Source organism: Macaca nemestrina, chromosome 2 (assembly GCF_043159975.1).
Source record: "Macaca nemestrina isolate mMacNem1 chromosome 2, mMacNem.hap1, whole genome shotgun sequence".
Classification (NCBI taxonomy): Eukaryota; Metazoa; Chordata; class Mammalia; order Primates; family Cercopithecidae; genus Macaca; species Macaca nemestrina.
In genome coordinates, this window is record NC_092126.1 from 54,466,448 (window position 1) to 54,473,285 (window position 6,838).

The following is a 6,838-nucleotide window of genomic DNA, read 5'->3' on the forward strand; positions in this document are numbered from 1 at the left end:
TGTCATGTTTGAGCCTATTTTGTACACTCACCATCTATGAAGAAAATCATTTGCCCTTGAGACATAGCAGCTCCTTTTAAATCTAGTTCTGATTAATCCAGAACGTTGTTCCATTTGGGTTATGTGAACTAGTACTTTTAATTTTTTCACATAGCTCTGTAGAGTCTTTTCAAAAAGACTCTCACTGATAGAACTTACTGGAACAATTTCTCCTAGCATGTGCCTTGGTGAGACATTAATGACACTAATGACACTATGGGCAGTTCACAGAAGTCTGCTCCAAGCCTCACTGTGGACAGAAATATCCACATTTGTAGCAAGATTATCTGGGAACATCTTTGTTTGACTCCAACTCCAGCAGGAGGACCTCTCTCCTTTTTATTTATTTTTTAAAATCACATTTGTGGTTTCACAGCAGGAGCATATCCAAGATTACACACATCAAATACGTGGCTAGGCCCACCGTGCAATAGGTAAAATTTCTCATGGATCTTTAAGACCAATGCAAAATTTATACATATATATATACATATCTGTGTGTAAGAGCATGTGTATAAAGAAGCATTTAAAATATATATGCAAATCATGAAATCTATTTCAATCTGTTATCAGAAATGACATCCGTACCCTAGGTTTTGTGTGGCAGTGGCGGTGGGCTGGACTGCCATCTACCATGCCAGCTCCTCCTCCCGTGCCACTGCCCATGACTCCCCAAACAACTGAGGGAATGGGATCAGCCTCACCTAGGCCTTCATGGGGTCCACACGCTACTCCCCTGGCTGTGATGCACCACCCCTCTGGCTCCCACTGCGTCCTCAGTGAGCTAGAGGCTGGGCAGCAGCCTTTGCAACTGCGTGCAGCTGCCCACTTTTTCAGCTTGCCTGTAATTATAATAAAGAAAAACATATATAAAAATAAGTATAATGTAAATTTTGCATACCTTCAAGCCTGTTAATGAATATGGGGAATTCAAGTTCACTGCCATGTGATATACTTTCAGCTTTGATATAAACTCAAAGAGAAGACTGCTTTCAATTGTAGGCCTACACTCTTTGCTTGATTATTTTACTTCATCTCCAACCAAATTCTGTTCACTAATTTTCGTGCAGCTTGCACCAAATAAGGCAAACTTCAGTCTCAGTACTGAGCTACTGCAGCGGTTCAAAAAGATCTATGCCCTCGATGTGTACTGTTTTCCCTATCAGCTGTCACAGGCAGTGATGTGCATGACAGGGTGAATTGTATAGGATTTTATATTCCATCACTTTGGTATATATAATTTGAATATATATGTGTATGAATGTTAGAATGGATGTAATAACGGACAAAAATAAATGTCTAGTAGAGTGTTTCCCTAAAATTAAAATATGGCTTATACTTTTCCACTTACAGAAAACAAAATGAAAGGTAAGTAAATCAAAAACTGATAATTTTTGAAGACGAATAAGACAAATAACACCACATGCCCCTCGCCAGACTATAGAGAAATAAAAAAGACACAATATTGGGAATGAAAAAGAAGACAGAAGGTATTGAAATAATTATGTGACCGCTACGTGCCATTGGGGGCACACACATAAAACCTAGAGGGCATGGGTAAGATACAAATAGGGGGAAAAATGATACTTCCTATAGTATAGTTTGAAGTCAGGTAACTTGATACCTCCAGCTTCGTTCTTTTTGCCTAGGATTGTCTTGGCTATTCCAACTGTTTTGGTTCCACATGAATTTTAAAATTGTTTTTTCTTGTTCTGCGAAGAATGTTATTGGTAGTTTGATAGGAATAGCATTGAATCTGCACATTGCCTTAGGCAGGCGGGCCATTTTAATGATATTGATTCTTCCTATCCATGAGCGTGGGAAATTTTTCCATTTGTGTCATCTCTAATTTCTTTGAGCAGTGTTTTGTAATTCCCATTGTAGAGATCTTTCACCTCCCTGGTTAGCTGTGTTCCAAGGTATTATATTCTTTTTGTGGCAATTGTGAACGGGATTGTATTCCTGATTTGGCTCTTGGCTTGGCTGTTGTTGGTGTATAGGAATGCTAGGGATTTTTGTACATTGATTTTGTATTCTATAACTTTGCTGAAGTTGTTTATCGATTGAGGGAGCTTTGGGACAAGATTATGGGGTTTTCTAGTTATAGAATTGTGTCATCTGCAAACAGGAATAATTTGACTTCCTCTCTTCCTATTTGGATGCCCTTTAGTTCTTTCTCTTGCCTGATTGCTCTGGCCAGGACTTCCAATACTCTGCTGAATAGGTGGTGAGAGAGAGCATTCTTGTCTTCTGCCAGTTTTCAAGGGGAATGTGTCCAGCTTTTGCCCATTCAGTATGATGTTGGGTGTGGGTTTGTCACAGGTGGCTCAAACAGCATGGTACTGGTACACAAACAGACACACAGACCAATGAAACAGAATAGAGAGCCCAGAAATAAGGCTGCACACTTACGACCAACTGATCTTCAACAAAGCTGACAAAAACAAGCAATGGGGAAATGACTCCCTATTTAATAAAATGATGCTGAAATAACTGGCTAACCATATCCAGAAGATTGAAACTGAACCCCTTTCTTACACCATATATATAAATCAACTCAAGATTGATTAAAGACTTAAATGTAAAATCCAAAACTATAAAAACCCTTGAAGACAACCTGGACAATACCATTCTGGACATAGGAACAGGCAAAAATTTCAAAATGAAGACGCCAACAGTAAACGCGACAAAAGCAAAAATTGACAAATGGCATCAAATTAAACTTAAGAGTTTCTGCACAGCTAAAGAAACTAGCAACAGAATAAACAGATAATCTACATAATGGGAGAAAACATTTGCAAAGTATGCATTGGACAAAGGTCTAATATCCAGCATATATAAGATACTTAAATTTACAAGAGGAAAACAAATAACCCCATTAAAAAGTGGGCAAAGGATATGAACAGATACCACTTTTCAAAAGAAGACATACATGTGGCCAACAAGAATATGAAAAAAAGCTTAATATCACTGATCATTAGAGAAATGCAAATCAAAACCACAATGAAATATCGTCTCATGCCAGTCAGAACAGCAATTATTAACAAGTCAAAAAAAACCAGATGCTGCTGAGGTTGCAGAGAAAAGCGAATGCTTCTACATTGTTGGGAGTGTAAATTAGTTCAACCATTGTGGAAATCAGTGTGGAGATTCCTTAATGAGCTAAAAACAGAACTATCATTTGACCCAGCAATCCCATAACTGGGTATATACCCAGAGGAATATAAATCATTCTACCATAAAGATACACGCATGTGAATGTTCACTGTAGCACTATTCACAACAGCAAAGTCATGGAATCAACCTAAATGTCCATCAAAGACAGAATGGATACAGAAAATGTGGTACATATATACCATGGAATACTATGCAGCCATAAAAAAGAATGAGATCATGTCTTTTGTGGGAACATGGATAGAGCTGGAGGCCATTATACTTATCTAACTAATGCAGAAACAGAAAACCAAATGTTGTGTATTCTCATTTATAAGTGAGAGCTAAATGATGAGAACTCATGGACACAAAAAAGGAAATAACAGACACTGGGGCCTACTTAAGGGTGGAGGGTGGAAGGAGAGAGAGGAGCAGAAAAATAACAATTGAGTACTGGGCTTAGTACCTGAGTGATGAAATAATCTGTACAACAAACCCTTGTGACATGAGTTTAGCTATGTAACAAACCTGCATATGTACTCTTGGACCTAAAATCAAAGTTTAAAAAAACAAGTAATTACTGGAAAAACAATCACCATAGCTGGAAAAGAAAAAAAAAAAAATCCTCCCTTAATTTATAAAGCTGAGAAAAATTGGAAAATTAATTAGTAATACATCACTGGAGAAGGCATCAGCAAAACATGGATTCATAGTAATATGAGTTTTATCAGAATTGCATGAGTTATTTAAAATTAATTAATTCTACTGTAATTGAAATTATTCCAAGTGACAAAAAAACAATAAAAACATTCCAAATCTTTTTGGGAAGCAATCCAGCAATGTATCAAAAGAAAATACAATTTGAGCAGGCAGGCATGCCATAGTGACACAGTATCAGAATATATATCAATATAATTTATTACATCAAAAAATTTATAGATTTAGCAGAGAAGAAGATTTAAAAAAAAAAAGAATTAATAGAGAAGAACCATGTAAATGAACTGATGAAGCAAACGGCATGATAAAATTAATAGCTGTTCCTAGTTTATATAAATCAGAGGAAACATGAATAGATTAAAATTCCGTAACATGATGAAAGTGAAATGACCAAACACAATGGAAAGAGTTAACATAAATAATGAATCACAAAACATTTTTCTGTTGAAATTGTAAATAGGAAGTGATGACTATTATAACTCATATCTCTTGAATTCATACTATTTCCAATTCAAATCAGTTTATCTATCTTTTTATCTTATATATATATCTTCTTTTCTTCACACGAAGATTCCTGCTTCTCATGTACACTGGAGACAATAGAATTATATTGTTTTTCACCTGCTTTATCACACATTACACAGAAGTTATTTTTAGAAAAACATACCAATACAGCCAGCAGTGTGATTATTGAAAATAGTTTAAAATGTTTTGCATCTGTTCTCTCCATTTACTCTCTATTTTGTAAAAATAAACTTTTTATTTTGAAATAATATTTAGATTTTCAGAAAAGTTGCACTGATAGTATAGAGAATTTCTGTATTACTTTCACCCATTTCCCCTATTGTTAACATATTGCATAACCATAATACATTTGCCAAAAATAAGAAACCAACATTGGTATATTACTGTTAACTAAACTCCAGATTTTTTCAAAAATTTCAATATTTTTTCCAGTCATGGCCTTTTTCGATTCTAGAATTTAATCTAGGATGACCCAATGTTTCTATTTGTCATGTCTGTTTAGACTTCTCTGGTCTATGACAATTTCTCAGTGTTTGCTTATTTTTCATGACTTCATAGTTTTGAGGAGTACTCATCAGGTATTTTGTGAAATGTCCCTCAATTTGTATTTGTCCTATGTTTTCTCATAATCAGTCTGGATCATGGGTTTGAAAGGAAGACCACATAGGAGCAATGACCTTTTCATATAACATCAGGGAAAACAATGCTATCACCATGACTCGTAACTGATGATATTAACCTTATTCATTTGGCCAAGGCAGTTTTTCCCAGAAGTCTCTACCATAAAATTACTTTTTCCTCCATCTTTCTGTATTCCTTAGAAGCAACTCATTAAGTTCAGTCCACACTCAAGGAGCAGGGAAAACTAAACTTTATCTCCTATGGGGTCAGAGCTACATAAATTGTTTGGAATTCTTCCATAAGGAAGACTTGTCTCTTCTCTTTCATTTATTTATTCAATTATTTATTTAGATCAGTATGTCAAGATGTATTTATATATAAAACTTCCTTTTGGTCTAAAAAGTGCTATATAATATCTGAAGACAATCAGATTTTTCTGCCTTCTATTACATAAGTTATTCGATTTTTTTTTTTTTTTTTTTTGGGGACAGCGTCTTTCTCTGTCCCGGGGTGGAGCGCAGTGGCACCATCTTGGCTCATTGCAACCTCCGCCTCCTGGATTCAAATGATTCTTCTGTCTCAGCCTTCTGAGTAATTGGGATTACAGGCACGTGCCACCACGCCCGGCTAATTTTTATATTTTTAGTAGAGACAGGGCTTCACCATGTTGGCCCGGTTGGTCTCCAACTCCTGACCTCGTGATTCACCAGCTTCAGCCTCTGAAAGTGCTGGGATTACAGGCATGAGCCACTGCGCCTGGCCTGTGCAAGGGAATTTTTAAGTTTAATAATCTTACTATTAATAGAATGTGTCAGTATTGGCTACAATGCTTTAACTTTTTTTCTTGTTATGTTGTTTACCTCATTAATATGTAGCTTCAAATCTTAATTTTTTTAAGATTTCAGGAATATCTTGAATTGTAGTTTTGAATAATTGTTCCATTCCCTTCCTTTGGTTTTTCTTTCATGTACAGTATCATTATATCTATGTTGGATCTTCTTTCCCTGTCTTCATTTGCTGTTTTTTTAAAAGTCATTCTAATTTTGATCCTAATTTCTTTTTGCATTCACTTATATGTTTATATACTATAAATTTCAACATATTTGGTATACAATACTGTGTGTTTTGGCAAATGTATAGCATCATGTAAATTTTACCATAATTGAGGCACAGAACAGCTTCGTAGCTTGAAAATATTTTCTCCTATTTCTCCCTTGTAGTCAAACCCTTTTTTTGCCCTCAGCCCCACAGAAACTACTGATCCATTTTTTTCTGTAAATTTACTTTTTTCAGGATTTCATAAAAATGAATCATAGAGTATGTAGCCAGTAACTTCCTTTTATTTGAAACTTCTATCTCATTTTTACGCCATATTTCCCCTATGACATTTTCTGTATTCCTTGTAGCTTTATATAATTTTTATTCGCCTCTGTGTCCATTTTGGTTTAGTCTTTATTTTTGAAATGGTGTTGTTTGTTTGTTCTTTAATTTGTTTGGGGGTTCTTTATTGTGTGTTATTGACTAATTTCTGAGTTTTCATAATTCTGGTTTATGATGTTCTTTCACATTGCAGATTATTGTGTTAATGACTTTGGCTTATTTTAAAACATTAGGATATAGTTTTCCTCTGCTTTGTGGGCTTTAATTGTCTATAAAGAGGTTGTTTTGCTTATTATGTTTGCTGTTATAATGACTCTGAATGATATTTAACCTCAGTTATTTCTGAGGCTTGTTTTCACAGGAAATTCATTAACTTAGAAGTTAGTTCCTTAGAAAGGAACCA